Below are 16,484 nucleotides of genomic sequence, written 5' to 3'. Positions count from 1 at the left end.
ATGAACTCCCCAGGTCAGTAGGTGCCCAATATGCTACTGGAGATCAGTGGAGAAATAACTCCAGAAAGAATGAAGGGATGGAGCCAAAGCAAAAACAATACCTAGCTATGGATGTGACTGGTGATAGAAGCAGGGTCCGATGCTGTAAAGAGCAATTTTGCATAGGAACCTGAAATGTTAGGTCCATGAATCAAGGCAAATTGGAAGTGGTCAAACAGAAGATGGCAAGAGTGAACGTCGACATTGACTGTACAGTCCGTGGAATTCTCCAGGCCAGAATACTGGAGTGGGCAGCCTTTCCCTGCTCCAGGGGATCTTCCCAACCCAAGGATCAAACCCAGGTCTCCTGCACTGCAGGTGGATTCTTTACCAGCTGAGCCACCAGGGAAGCCCCTGAGTGTTTTAAGCAAACAGCCAATTAGCCAAGATAGCGGTGGTGGTCAGGCTTTCTCACCCCACAGCCTCTCGCCCCACGTTTTGTAAATACATGGTTATGTAACAGTTGAGATCACTTATAGCACTGCATATGCGCGTCACAATGTACTCACTTGGCCACAGGCCGCTTTTGTTCTGTTTGCCTACATAAGCTCCACCTGAAAAGCCCTTGTGACTGCATTGTGTCTGGGTCTGCTGGGTCAACTGTGAGAGAATACGGCGTGTCTGCTGCTACAGCTGCTGTGTTAGTCAGGAGAAAATAAACACGTTTGCCGTTCCTACAGCTCCTTGAGTTTTCTTCCAGCTTCTCCGCTCTCGCCTTGACTACCGTGGGTTCAGCGAACGGTGAGATACAACAAGACAAGCGTCTAGCAATAGATGTATTGAGGGAGGGCCGATAGAAGGAGATACAAATAGGAATCTTCCCAGGCCCTGGCCCAAGGTTCTGAAAAACCACAAGCTGCTTCTATGTTAGAGGAATGTGGAATAACCCTGATTTAAGAGTGGAAACCTGGCAGGTGAATTGGCTTTTGCTGGACTGTGTGACTCGAACCTGCAGGCTTCTGTGAGCAGCAGCACTGGTGGGTATGGCTGCCATCTAGTGCCAGATGCCACCTCCTGCAAGTTGTTTACTTGGTGTTTCCAGCTGAAGGGCATTTGGGGAGCCAAATGGAAGTAGGAGGTCATTACCTCTATCATCAGGAAGATGATAAAATCAGGCTTTTGATATTATCTCTAATTTATCTTATTATAGATACAGTCCAGAATCAAACTGATTGGATGGAATAAAAGGGCAATCATTCCACAATATAAAATTTGTGTCTCATTTCAAACCTCTAGGTTACTATGAATTTCGTAGATGCTAGATCATCTTTTTTATAAAGAAATCCTGGAATGGTCACATTTATGATTCAGGAGTCTTGTAGGAAACGGGTAGCATGCTTCAAAGGTGTGGCTGGGGAGAGTTTAATGAAAGGGCTACTCAGAAAGGATGGGAAGGGACTCAGGGAAACAATCAAGACCAGGAAAGCACTGTAGAGTTAGTGACAGTCGGAAGCAGCTAGCACTCACAGGCCAGATGGAGCAAAAAGCAGAAGAGGATCCAGAAGGACCGTTCCACAGGAGAGAGCCACTTGGCAGATGCTGTGGCCTCAGCTGTGGTTCTTGGTTGGGAAGCACACCCTTAGAGGAGGATTCATGTGAAAGCAGTGTAATAAGGAATCCTTGGACAGATGCAAAGGGGTGGGGGTGCAGAAGCAGGGCAGAGGAGGAGAGATCAGCAAGATGTTATCTCAGGCAGAGTTCTGTGGAAGGCAGTGTTAGCCTGACCCCTCAGAGGAACTTTGAGAGGTAGGTTGTTTCTCAGAAGGTCTACCTGGAGGCAAAGAGGCTTGGCACTGAGACTCTTAACTTGCCAGTCATTGGTCAGGTGGATATGGATGAGAGGAAGCAGGGGATTACCCAGGACCTGGACATTCTAAATATTCAGTTAGGGTGAAGATCTAACTCTGGCGCTCTGCGAGCATTACCTGGGCACAGCTGAAGGTTCTGGGTGTTAGAAGAACACACTGAAAATCACTACAAAGTCATCCAAAGGGATCTGTGTGAAGCAAGAGCATCTGTTTCTACTGGGGATTAAGCCAGTGAGACATGATGGTTCAGTTAATTCCTGAAGGAGGAAGACACTGAGATGGATTTGGAGTACCAGAGGTTTATTTAGGGGAGAGGGTAATGTCTGATACAGGGGGGCCTCAACACAATCTGAGCTGACATTCTCAGCCAGTCCCACAGAAACTCTAAAACAAAGATTGTCCATTAGAGGAGTTATGCAGTGGGCAGAAGTGACCAGGCCCTCGTACCCCTTGCATGCCCAGGAATTGATTGGTAGCAGACCAGGAAGGGCACAGATCCTGAAGATGGTACAGCTGGAGGCTCTTGGCTAAAGGTGCTCCTTGTGGCTGAATGGAAAGTTCTTTTACAAGGGAGGTCCAAATGGAGCACTCCCTCAGCTGCCACACTTAATCAAATGCAGTGTTTCTGTTGTCTCAGCCACCTCCCCAACACCAGGAAAGAAGAGCTTCCTGCACGGAGTAGAGAAACGAAAGGCTGAGGGACCTCCCTGGTGGTCCACCGGTTAAGAATCTGCCTTCCAAGGCAAACGATGTGGGTTCGACCCCTGGTTAGGGAATTAAGACTGAGTCTACATGCTGCAACCAAAGCCCAAACATCACAAAAAAGATCCCATGCCCTGCAACTAAGACCCAGTGCAGCCACATAGATGAAATAAATAAATATTAAAAGACAAGAAACAATAGGCCCAGAGAGAAGTGTTGTCTTGGTGGCTCACTTGAGTACATAGATGCAGCTACACCTGAAGCCCAGTCGCATGCTTGGCTTTTTTGGCTATGTGAACCAGTCAACAGTCTTTCTGCGTAAGCCAATTCGAGTTTTCTCGAAAACCCAATTGGGTTTTCTTTTTCAGCAAAAGTAATCTTCCTGATTAATACGCTCTCTGAGCTTTACTTTCCTTAACTGTGAAATGTGACTTGGGGTTTGAGAAGGAAGAAGGACAACTAATATAAAGCACAGGCGCAGAGTAGATGTCCCCAGATAGTATTTAATACTATCAGAGAAAAAGGAAAAGGAGGCAAAGCAAGGCAAGGGACACCTCTGGAGGGCCCTCTGTGTCCAGGGCCGGCCAGTGGGCTGAGTTCGGTGCTCAGCAAAGGCTGGTACCTGTCTTGAACTTTCCAGAGATACTCAGCTATAAAACAGGGCTGGCCTCTTAAGTTGCTTTGAGCCTGTGACTTTCCTGCAGCGAATGCTCCCTAATCCAGTGTGTTACTGGCCTTATAGGAAGAAAAGAAAAGCTCTCTTTCAGGACAAGATGAGAGAGTCTTCTCACTCTCTTTTTCTTTATATGGACACTTCTCTGTATTTATTTTTGTTACTATTATTGTTTGTAGACTATTCCTTTGTGGAAATATGTGAAGTTTATAGCAAAATTAAAAGAATAAATATGAAATGACTACCTTTGCAGTGTTGTGATGATGTCAACACTTTAGGGGGAAAAACCAAGAAAGAGCAAAGACCTATAATTTATAACTCAGGAGTTATTTTTAGTTTTCCAAGAGGAATAAGAAACTTTATATTTTAAAGATCTGCTGAGCTTCCCACTGTTCTTCTTCTCCTCTCCTGCCAAAATTATAACAACTTTGACTCCCCAGTAGAGATTTTGTGTTCTGAATGTTAAAACAATGACAGGAGTTGGGGAGGGAAGGTGCTGTTACATCTAAATTCTCCCAATCTCCCCAAGGAAGCGCATGTCCTAATTACAGGAGTGAACAAAAAGTGGCTTTGCATAGCCATTTTGGTTCACCAAGTACTTAATACCTATTATTAAAGAAGCTTCTGACTGGTCTAATTGCATATTGTGAGACTAGAGCAACTACAGGTATTTTAGCAGCACACGTGAAAGATCTTGAACAAAGTTAGAAATAGCATCAAAAGCCAGTGGAAAGTGGACTTCTCTGCTATCTGTCCTGGTTCTTTCTTACTTTCTGTCTTGAAGTCAGGGATAAACCAAATAACATTTTACCGACCCTTCTCATTTTTCTCAGTATCTGGAGACCCCAAAAGCCCACCTGTATATCATTTCTTTATGAAGCCCACCCCAGAATGCCCTGGCAGAATTAGTTATTACTTCCTGGATACCTGTGGTTGCCAGCACCCAGGATGGCTCTCAGTCATGTTCCTGGGATACACGCCCTCATTTACTTTCTTGCCTCGTTGGATAAAGCTGACCTGTATAACCAATAGGAAACTGCAGAAATGACAGAGTGTAGCTTCTGAAGTTAGGCCATAAAAGGTACTGTGGATTCCTTATTGTTCTTCCACCTTCGTCCACACTGAAAGACCAGCTGCCATGTCATAAGGACACTCAAGCACCCAATGGAGAAGTCCACATGGCTTTTCAAGAACTGAGGCTTCTTGCCATTAGCCAGTGTGGTGGTTTTAAGAGATGTCCACCATTTCTTTTATACATCTCTCTTAAGAGGTAGAGCTTAATTCCCTTCTTGAGTATGGACTGGACTTGTTAACTCACTTCTTTTTAAAATAATTATTTACATTGTCATACTATCTTTGCTCATTTTGAGCTTTTTTTTTTTTTGGTATCCTGAACTAATGGGAATGGAATTTTTATTCACCACAGTAGTTTAATGAAGGTAAGAATTACAACTCTTATTTTGGCCGTGCCTTGCGGCATGAGGGATCTTAAGTTTCCCGACCAGGAATTGAAACTCTGCTCCCATCAGTGGAAGCACAGAGTCTTAACCACTGGACCACCAAGGAAGTCCCAACTCGCTTCTAATAAATAGAATATAGAAGACAGGATGGTTTGTGACTTCTGAGACTTGGTCATGAGCGAAATGGCAACTTTACCCCAGCTCTCTTTTAGATCACTTGATCTGGAGGGAATCTGCTGACATGTCATGAGGATACTCAAATATCCCTTTGGATAAGACCACGAGGTGAGGAACCGGGGCCTCCTGCCAACAGCCACATGTGAGTCACCTTGGAAGCATATCCTCCAGCTCTAGTCAAGTCAGATGGCTGTAGCCTTGTTGACAGCTTGATTGCCACCTCCTTATGAGAGATTCTGTGCCAGAACCACGTGGTTAAGCTGCTCCCAAGTTTATAATAATTTAAGTTTTTAATTAAGTCTTAAAACTATATATCTAATTTAATATTGATACCATTGGCTAAATTAGAGAAGGAAAATTTATTTATTTTCACTCCTAATGTGTCAAAACAAACTTTATTATTTCTGGGTTATTTTTGTCAATATACATGCCAAACTTAACAGTTAAGAGCTAAGACTGCGGTGTATTATTTGTGGAAGTATACTGACCAATGAAACAATGAAACTGTCAAAACTTAAATAGCATATACAAACAAAACACAAATAAATAAATTAAAAATAATCTTTTCTAAATTGAAGTACAATTAACAAATTGTTTCAGGTATACAACACAATGATTTGATATTTTGTAAATACTACTAAATATCAAATCATTAAATTATTAGATACTAGGTGAGGCTCTAGATAGCTTATGATCACCACAATAAGTCTAGTTAACATCCAATACCATACATAGTTACAAAATCTTCCTTTCTTGTCAAAATAACCTTTCAAAAGAAAGATTACTGAATTAAGGAGGCAACAGAAAAATAGCTGAACTGCTTTGAAAAACAGGTTGGCAGTTCCTCAAAAAAGTTAAATGTAAAGTTACCGTGTATGCTTGGTCCCTCAGTCTTGTCTGACTCTTTGTGACCCCATGGACTCTGCCTGCCAGGCTCCTCTGTCCATGGGGATTCGCCAGGCAAAAACGCTGGAGTGGGTTGCCATGCCCTCCTCCAGATAAAGTTACTATATTATCTTGTAATTCCAAACCTAGGTATATACTTATGAGAAAAGAAAACATGTCTACATAAGAGCTTTTGAATGTTTATAGCAACATTGTTTATAATAACTAAAAAGTGGAAACAACCCTTTCATCACAAAAGATGTCCATCAACTGTGAATGGATAAACAAAATGTGGAATACCCATACAAGGGAATGTAATACAGCTATAAAAAGAAACAAAACAGGGGTACTTTCTACAATAGAGAAAAACTTTGAAAACATTATGTTACATAAAAGAAGCTAGTCATAAAAGACAACACGCTCTATGTGATACAATAAGATCTTCTCCCCAGTTCCTGTTACAGAGCTTCAAAAACCCTTGGAATTTCCTGAGTGATAAGGGCGACAGGAGCAGCTTTTGTTATTCATAAGCCCCTTTTGACTATATCAAGCTTTATGCTAGTAAGATATCTCTTGGTGACGCTCTAGAGAGCTTCAGAATGGAGACTGGTTGCTAATGCAACCTAGCATATGAATCAGAGGGTTGGAACTTTCAGTTCATCTCTGGACCTCTTGGGAAGGAAGAGGGTTGAACACTGAGTTCAATCACCAATGGCCAATGAATTAATCAGTCTGCTTATGTAATGGAACCACTATAAATCCGCTAAATGATAAGGTTTGGAAAGCTTTCCCATTGAGGTGCCAGGAGGGTGGTGTGCCCAGAGAGGGAATGGAAGCCCTGTGCCCATAGCCCCATACCTTGTCCTATGTATCTCTTACATTTAACTGTTACTGAGGTGTATCCTCTTCTAACAAACTGGTAATAGTAAGTGGTATGTTTTTCTGAGTCCTGTGAGCTTTTCTAGAAAATAAAACTCTGGAGGGGATCATGGGGACTCTGGATTTATAGTGGATTGGTCAGAAGCACAGGAACTTGCAACTGGTATCTAAAGCTGGGTTAGTCTTACGGGACTAAATTCTTAAAATGTGGGTTCTGTGCTAACTCCAGTTAGCATCAGAAATATTAGTGTTAGAAATGTATTGTCCTATCCACTTCCCTGGTAGTCCAGTGGTTAGGAATCTGCACTTTAACTGCCAAGGGCCTGGGTTCAAACCCTGGTTGGGGAACTAAGACCCTGCAAGCTGTGCAGAGTGGCCAAAAAGAATAAATGTATAATTATAGGACACGCAGTTAGTGTCTAGTGAGCAAGGGAATTGGTTAATGTGGGGGAAAAACTCCCCTCATACTTGGTGCCAGAAGGGGTGTTGGAAAACACTACAGGCTATATGATTTCATTTATACAAAGTCATCAGAAAAGGTCTAAGTTCATAGAGACTAAAAGGAGATTAGTGATGGCCTTTATTAGTCTGGTAGTCCTCAAGAAGAGTGTTGAAGTGCTGTCTGGTGTTTGAGTGCTGGAGCTCAAGAAGTCTGCGGTTGTCTTATGGAGGAAATAAGTGTATTAGAAAAGCTTTGTTCTGGTATGAGTTAGAGTGCCATTGGCTATTAGATTAATGCAGAAGGATCAACAATATATAGTAAATAAGGTGTCTTTAAAAAGGAAACAAGCATAAAAATAAGTTACGGATTAATCAGTTGGCCAAAGTGTTGTGACCAGAGGCTTGCAGGAACCCAACCTTATATTTCCTCTAGAAGCAATGGTTCAGTATTCACTAATTCAGTGTTCATGGTGACTTTGTTGAATTCATCTATTTATTTAAATTTATTTTTAGTTAATTAAGTTAATTTAGAAAACTTGGAGAATTTAAATACTACAAATAATGACAACTGATGATATGTCCTTGTGTAGTTTCCTTTCATAGTGAGTATGGCCCAGCCCTGTGTTACCAGCAGAATACTGTGGAAGTAATTTCCCCATTACTTTCTGAGCCCATAAAAGCTTTGCATGCCCAATCTGCTCAAGGACAATACCAAGTCTGGTGTTTGGACACTAACCCATCTGGAACCCCAAGCTAAGCTGACTGGTGAAGAACTGACTCTGCCAAAATGAATCTGTGAAGTCTGAAAGAGGAGACAGTTTATACAAATGGGCTTATACCAACTAAAAGGAGTCAAGGATCTTGAAGAATCGGGTTAACATGAAAAAAAAAGAAGAAAGCCTATGGGACTTATCAAAGACACTATCAAGACAAACTACATTCACATTATGGGAATCTTAGGAGAGGCCAAAGAGACCAAAAATATATTTAAGTCAGTAATGGCTCAGAGCTTCTTTAACATGGGAAGAGAAATTGACATCCAAAAGAGGCCCAAAGAATACCCCAAAACTGAATGGAAAAGGACCACACAGAGACTCACTAGATTTAAATTATTTGAAGTCAGAGAATTTGGGGCTGTACCCACCCTCAGCAATGGCCTGCACTCTTTTCTGTGGAGTGTGTTCTCTCTAAATAAATCTACTTCTTACCTTAAAAAAAAAAGAGAGAGAATTTTGAAAGCAACAAGGGAAAAGCGACAAGTCACAAACATATAAGGGAATCCCATAGAACTGTTGGAAGATTTCTCTACAAAAGCATTTTAAGCCAAGAAAGAATGGGATGGTATATTCAAAATATTGAAAGAAAAAAAAAAAAAAAAAACACATCAGCCAAGAATACTACACCTGGAAAAGCTGCCTGTAAGAAATGAAGTAGTGATAAAAGACTTTCTAAAGTAAGCAAGAGCTGAGGGAGTTCCTCGCCATTACTCCTTCCTTACAAGAAATGCTCAAGAAAGTTTTTCAAGTGGAAATAAAAGGACACTAACATAAAAATATATGAAGGCAGTTGTGTAAAACTCATTGTGAACAGTAAATATGAGGTCAAAGTCAGATTTTCTAATATTGTGACGGTGGTGTGTAATTCACTTACAACTCTAGTTTAAAACTTAAAAAACAGCAACTTCCCTGGTAGTCCAGTGATTAAGACTCCATACTCCCAATGCAGGGGGCAAAGTTTCGAGCCCTGGTCAAGGAACCAAGATCCCACATGCTGCACAGCATGGTGTGAAAAAAAGTTAAAAACAAACATATTAAAAATAACCATAACTAAAATAATTTGCTTTTGAATACACACTATAAAAATGTAAACTGTAAAATCAAAAACCTAAAATTTTAGATGAAAGTGAAAGTCGCTCAGTCATGTCCGACTCTTTGAGACCCCATGAACTATACAGTCCATGGAAATCTCCAGGCCAGAATACTGGAGTGGGTAACTGATCCCTTCGCCAGGGGATGTTCCCAACCCAGGGATCAAACCCAGGGGCCCTGGATTCTTTACCAGCTGAACAACCAGGGAAGCCCAAAAATACTGGAGTGGGTAGCCTAGCCCTTCTCTAGGGGATCTTCCTGACCCAGGAATTGAACCAGAGTCTCCTGCATTGCAGGCAGATTCTTTACCAGCTGAGCTCCCAGGGAAGCCCATGTGTAAAGTAAAAATGTCAAGTTTGGGAATGCTATCAAAGTTAGGCTGTCTTCAGTTTAAAATAGAATGTTATAAATGTAAGATATTTTATATAAGCCTCATGGTAACCACCGGAGAAGGCAATGGCACCCTACCCCAGTACTCTTGCCTGGAAAATCCCATGGACGGAGGAGCCTAGTAGGCTGCAGTCCATGGGGTCGCTAAGAGTCGGACACGACTAAGCGACTTAGCAGCAGCATGGTAACCACAAAGGAAACTATCATAATAACAAGAAGATTATGGTAACAGAGTCAAAGCATACTGCTACATAAAAATATCAGATCATAAAAGACAGCAAGATAAGAATCAAGGAATAATGGATCCAAAAAGCAGTAAACAATTAACAAAATGGCAATATTATGGGAATACCAGGCCACCTTATCTGCCTCCTGAGAAATCTGTATGCAGGTCAAGAAGCAACAGTTAGAACTGGATATGGAACAACAGAATGATTCCAAATTATTAAAGGAGTATGTCAAGGCTGTATATTGTCACCCTACTTATTAAACTTATATGCAGACTACATCATGTGAAATGCCAGGCTGGATGAAGCCCAAGCTGGAATCAAGATTTCCAGGAGAAATATCAATAACCTCAGATATGCAGATGACACCACTCTTATGGCAGAAAGTGAAGAACTAAAGAGCCTCTTGATAAAAGTGAAAGAGGAGCGTGAAAAAGTTGGCTTAAAACTTAACATTCAGAAAATGAAGATCGTGGCATCTGGTGCCAAATAGATGCAAATAGATGGGGAAACAATGGAGACAGTGGCAGACTTTATTTTTGGGGGCTCCAAAATCATGACAGATGGTGACTGCAGCCGTGAAATTAAAAGATGCTTGCTCCTTGGAAGAAAATCTTTGACAAACCTAGACAGCATATTAAAAAACAGAGACATTACTTTGCTGGCAAAGGTCTGTCTAGTCAAAGCTATCGTTTTTCCAGTGGTCGTGTATGGATGTGCTAGTTGGACTATAAGGAAAGCTGAGTGCCGAAGAATTGATGCTTTTGAACTGTGGTGTTGGAGGACTCTTGAGAATCCCTTGGACTGCAAGGAGATCCAATCAGTCAATCCTAAAGGAAATTATTTCTGAGTATTCATTGGAAGGACTGATGCTGAAATTCCAATACTTTGGTCACCTGAAGCAAAGAATGGACTCACTGGAAAAGACCCTGATGCTGGGCAAGATTGAAAGCAGGAAGAGAATGGGACAACAGAGGATAAGATGGTTGGATGGCATTACCAACTTGATGGACATGAGTTTGAGCAAGCTCCAGGAGTTGGAGATGGACAGGGAAGCCTGGCATGCTGCAGTCCATGGGGTTGCAAAGAGTCAGACAGGACTGAGCGCGACTGAACTGAACTGAAATCCTTACCTACCAATCATTGTTTGAAACATAAATGGATTAAATTATCCAATCCAAAGATGACCCAATGAAATATTGTCTATAACACATCTAGTTTAGTTTTTAAAGATACATGTAGATAGACTGAGAATGAAGAGATAGAAAAAAATATTTCAAGCAAACAGTAACCAAAAGGAATCAGGGGTAACTGTTCTTTTTTATTTTTGTTTATTTACTTATTTTTTACAGCAGACTATGTTACAGCTCCCTGGTGGCTCAGAGGTTAAAATGTCTGCCAGCAATGCGGGAGACCCGGGTTCAATCCCTGGGTCGGGAAGATCCCCTGGAGAAGGAAATGGCAACCCACTCCAGTATTCTTGCCTGGAGAATCCCATGGACGGAGCAGCCTGGTAGGCTACAGTCCACGGGGTCGCAAAGAGTGGGACATGACTGAGTGACTTCACTACCTATGTTACAGCTTGGTTACAGCTCAGCGTTTTATTTGGCAAACAAAGAATAGTATACCCTCGAGGTGTGAGGACGGGCCTACCCCAAAGGAGAGGCCTCTTTTTTATTTTTATCTTTTAATTGGAGTATAGTTGCTTTACAATGTTGTGTTAGTTTCTGGTATACAATGAAGTGAATCAGCTATATGTATACGTATATCCTTTCCTTTTGGACCTCCCTCTCATCCCCCTCCATCTCACGCGTATAGGGCACCACAGAACACCAAGCTGCATTTCCTGTGCTATACTGCAGGTTCCCATTAGCCTTCCATTTGGTAGCTGTTCTTATGAGACAAAACAGACTTTACGCTAAAAATGATCTAAAGATACAAAAGGTCATTTTTGGTTGCTATGTCATGTCCAATTCCTTGCGATCCCAAGGATTGCAGCATGCCAGGCTTCCCTGTCTTTCACTAGCTCCCGGAGTTTGCTCAAATTCATGTCCATTGAGTCGACGATGCTATCTAACTGTGTCATCCTCTGGTGGTCTCTTCTTTTGCCCTCAGTCTTTTCCAACATCCAGGTGTTTTCCAATGAGTCAGCTCATCATGGAGCTTCAGCTTCAGCATCAGTCCTTGCAATGAATATTCAGGGTTGATTTCCTTTAGGATTGATTGGTTTGTTCTCCTTGCTGTTCTAGGAAATGTCAGCAGTCTTCTCTATCACTACACTTTGAAAGCATCAATTCTTTGGTGCTTAGAATTCTTCATGGTCCCTATCTGATATCCGTACATGACTACTGGAAAAACCATAGCTTTGACTATACAGACCTTTGTCAGCAAAGTGATGTCTCTACTTTTTAGTACACTCTCTATGTTTGCCATACCTTTCCTTCCAAGGAGAAAGTATCTTCTAATTTCATGGCTGCAGTCACCATCCACGGTGATTTTGGAACGGAAGAAAATAAAATCTGTCACTGCTTCTACTTTTCACCCTTCTACTTGCCATGAAGTGAAGGAACTAGATGCTATGATCTAAGTTTTTTGAATGTTGAGTTTTAAGCCAACTTTTTCACTCTCCTCTTTCATCCTCATCAGGAGGCTCTTTACTTCTTCTTTGTTTTCTGCCATTAGCATGGTATCATCTGCATATCTGAGGTTATTGATATTTCTCCCAGGAATCTTGATTCCAGCTTGTGCTTCATCCAGCCCAGCATTTCACATGATGTACTCTGCATGTAAGTTAAATAAGCAGGGTGACCATATACAGCCTGTCGTACTCCTTTCCCAATTTTGAACCAGTCAGTTAGTCCATGTAAAGTGCTAACTGCTGCTTCCTGACCTGCATACAGATTTTTCAGGAGGCAGATAATGTGGTCTGGTATTCCCATCTCTTTAAGAATTTTTGACAATTTGTTGTGATCCACACAAACGCTTTCACATAGTCAATGAAGCATAAGATGTTTTTCTGAAATTCCTTTGCTTTCTCTACAATCCAAAGAATGTTGGCAATTTGATCCCTGGTTACTCTGTCATTTCTAAACCCAGCTTGTACATCTTGAAGTTCATACTGCTGGAGCCTAACTTGAAGGATTTTGAGCATAACCTTACTAGCATGTGAAATGAGTGCAATTGTACAGTAGTTTGAACATTCTTTGACACTGCCCTTCTTTGGAATTAGAATGAAAAGTTATCTTTTCCAGTCCTGTGGCCACTGCTGAGTTTTCCAAATTTGCTGCCATGTTAAGTGAAGAACTTTAACAGCATCATCTTTTAGGATTTTAATTAGCTCAGATGGAATTCCATCACCTCCACTGGTTTTGCTTGTAGCAATGCTTCCTAAGGCCCACTTGACTTCACACTTCAGGGTGTCTGGCTCTAGGTGAGTGACCACACACACCTTCATGGTTATTCTGGTCATTAAGACCTTTTTTGTATAGTTCTTCTGTGTATTTTTGCCATCTCTTCTTCATCTCTCCTGCCTCTGTTAGGTCTTTTACTGCACCCGTCCTTGCATGAAATGTTCCCTTGATTTCTCCAATTTTCTTGAAGAAATCTCTAGTCTTTCCTATTCTATTGTTTTCCTCTACTTCTTTGCACTGTTCATTGAGAAGGCCTTCTTGTCTCTCCTTGCTATTCTCTGAAACTCTGCATTCAGTTGAGTATATCTTTCCCTTTCTCCCTTGCTTTTAGCATCTCTTCTTTCCTCAGCTATTTGTAAAGCTTCCTCAGACAACCATTTTTCCTTCTTGCATTTCTTTTTATTGGAGATGGCTTTGGTCACTACCTACTATTATTAACCTCTGTCCATAGTTCTTTAGGCACTCTATCTACTAGATCTAATCCCTTGGATCTTTTCATCACCTCCACTGTATAATCTTAAGGGACTTGACTTAGGTCATACCTAAATGGCCTAGTAGTTTTCCCTATTTTTTTTTTTCAATTTAAGACTGAATTTTTCAATAACAACAAAGGAATCAATCCATCAATAAGATATCAAAATTTTAATTTTTTATGTACCCAATATTAGAGAACCTAAATATGTAAAGCAAATACTAACAAAACTAAAAGAAGAAATATACAGTGATATAATAATAATTGAGGGGAATCCCCTTAAATAATAATAGGGGACTTTAGTACTCCATGATTGGAAACTTCTTAAAAGATGGGACTACCAGACCACTTTACCTGCCTCCTGAGAAACGTGTATTCAAGTCAAGAAGCAACAGCTAGAACTGGGTATGGAAGAACAGACTGGTTCAAAATTGGGAAAGGAGTACAACAAGGCTGTATATTGTCATCCTGCTTATTAAACTTATATGCAGAGTACATCATGTAAAATGCCAGGCTGAATGAAGCTCAAGCTGGAATCAAGATTCCTGGGAGAAATATCAATAACCTCAGATATGCAGATGACACCACCCTTATGGCAGAAAGTGAAGAGGAACTAAAAAACCTCTTGATGAGGATGAAAGAGGAGAGTGAAAAAGTTGGCTTAAAACTCAACATTCAAACAACTAAGCTTATAGCATCTGGTCCCGTCACTTCGTGGCAGATACATGGGTGAGCAATGGAAACAGTGGCAGACTTTATTTTTTTGGACTCCAAAATCACTGCAGATGGTGACTGTAGCCACAAAATTAAAAGACGCTTGCTCATTGGAAGAAAAGTTATATAAGACCAACCTAGACAGCATATTAAAAAGCAGAGACATTACTTTGCCAACAAAGGCAAAGCTATGCAAACCATAGCTAGTCAAAGCTATGGTTTTTCTATACAGAACCCTAGGAATATGTATATTTTCTCTAAATTTTTTTTTATTGGAGTGTAGTTGATTTAAAATGTTGTGTTAGTTTCTGCTGTACAGCAAAGTGAATTAGGTATGCATATACAAACATCCACTCTTTTTTAGATTCTGTTCCCATATAGGGCAATATAGAGTATTGAGAAGAGTTCCTTGTGCTATATAGTAGGTCCTTAGTTATCTATTTTACATACAGTAGTTGTGTCCATATCACTCCCAATATACCAATTTATCCTTCCCCCTTTCACTCTGGTAACTATAAAGTTTATTTTCCTCATCTGTGTCTTTGCTCATTTTTAAACTGGATTATTATTTTTTATTGCTCTTGAGTTGTGTAAATTCTTTAAATATTTTGGATATTAAACCCTTAACAGATATACCAACAAAAGTCTGTTTAGTCAAAGCTATGGTTTTTCTAGTAGTCATATATGGATGTGAGAGTTGGACCATAAAGAAAGCTGAGCACCGAAGAATTGATGCTTTTGAACTGTGGTGTTGGAGAAGACTCTTGAGAGTCTCTTGGACAGCAAGGCGATTCAACCAGTCCATCCTAAAGGAAATCAGTCCTGAATATTCATTGGAAGGACTGATGCTGAAGCTGAAACTCCAATACTTTGGTCACCTGATGTGAAGAACTGACTCATTAGAAAAGACCCTGATGCTGGGAAAGATTGAAGGCAGGAGGAGAACCGGTCGAGAGGATGAGATGGTTGGATGGCATCACTGAATTGATGGACATGAGTTTGAGCAAGCTCTGGAAGTTGGTGATGGACAGGGAGGCCTGGTGTGCTGCAGTCCATGGGGTCGCAAAGAGTTGGACACGACTGAGCGACTGAACTGAACTGAACAGATATATAGCTTGCAAATTTTTTTTCCCCCATTTTGCAGTTGCCTTTTTGTTTTGTTGACTGTTTCCTTTGTTGTGCAGCAGATGTTTTAAAATTTGATGTATTTTCATTTATTTTTTATTTTGTTGCTTTGCTTTTGGTGTGATGCCCCAAACATCACTGCCAACATCAATGTCAAGGAGAACTCCCTCTATGTTTTCTTCTAGGAGTTTTACAGTCTCAGGTCTTACACTTAAGTGTTTAATCCATCTCAAGATAATTTTGTAGTATAGTTTAAAATCAAGATGTTTGGCATAGTTTGGGGGTCTAGTTTCATTCTTTTGCATGTTAATATCCAGTTTCCCAACACCATTTACTGAGGAGATGATCCTTTCTCAGTTGTGTGTTCCACGGTGCCCTTGTCAAATATCGGATGACTGTATATATGTTGCTTTATTTGGGGGCACTCTATTTTTTTAAAAATAATTTATTTATTTTATTTGTGGTTGCACTGGGTCTTCATTGCTGTGTGCAGCCTTTCTCTAGTTGGGGAGAGAGGCGGCCACTCTCAAGTTGTGGTGCACAGGCGTGTCTCTGCAGTGGCCTCTCTTGTCACGGAGAACGGGCTTTGGTGCAGAGGTTTCAGCTGCAGCACACAAGCTCAGTAGTTGTGGCTCGTGGGCCCTCGAGTGTTCAGGTTTCAGTAGTTGTGGTTGTTGTGTAAGTTGTGGCTTCATTGCTCTGTGACATGGACATGTGGAATCTTCTTGGACCAAGGATTGAACCCATGTCCCCTGCATTGGTAGGCAGATTTTTATCCACTGTACCACCAGGAAAGTCCTGGGCACTCTGTTTTGTTCCATTGATCTATGTGCCTAATTTTATGGCTATACCATACTGTTTTTGTTTGTTTGTTTTGTTTTATTTTTGGCCATGCGCATGGCTTGTAGGATCTCAGTTCCCCAACCAGGAACTGAACCTGGGCCACAGTAGTGAAAGCTTGGAAAACCACTAGGTGACCAGGGAACTCCTGAACCACGTTGTTTTGATTACTGTATCCTTATAATACAGTTTATTAAAAATTTTGTCATGGGAAAGGCATTTTATTTTAAATATCACAGATTGCACACATCAATCTCAAACTCCAGTCTGTCCACCCTTCCCCTTGGTAACTATAAGTTCATTCTCTAAGTCTGTGAGTCTCTTTCTGTTCTGTAAATAAGTCCATTTGTATCATTTTTAAAAAGATTCCACAT

At 40.9% G+C, this 16,484-nt stretch overlaps 1 long non-coding RNA gene across 1 annotated transcript; it reads left to right on the top strand.

The window, feature by feature from the left end:
- Positions 1–290: 290 nt before the first annotated feature.
- LOC123465137 lies at positions 291–7,992 on the top strand. Its single transcript, XR_006640245.1, has 2 exons — positions 291–780; positions 4,895–7,992. It is a non-coding gene; the product is annotated as an uncharacterized LOC123465137 (long non-coding RNA).
- Positions 7,993–16,484: the final 8,492 nt, after the last annotated feature.

Source organism: Bubalus bubalis, chromosome 18 (genome assembly GCF_019923935.1).
Source record: "Bubalus bubalis isolate 160015118507 breed Murrah chromosome 18, NDDB_SH_1, whole genome shotgun sequence".
Lineage (NCBI taxonomy): Eukaryota > Metazoa > Chordata > Mammalia > Artiodactyla > Bovidae > Bubalus > Bubalus bubalis.
Note: the sequence above shows the minus strand (reverse complement) of the source record. Positions and strands in the feature narration are given on the sequence as shown.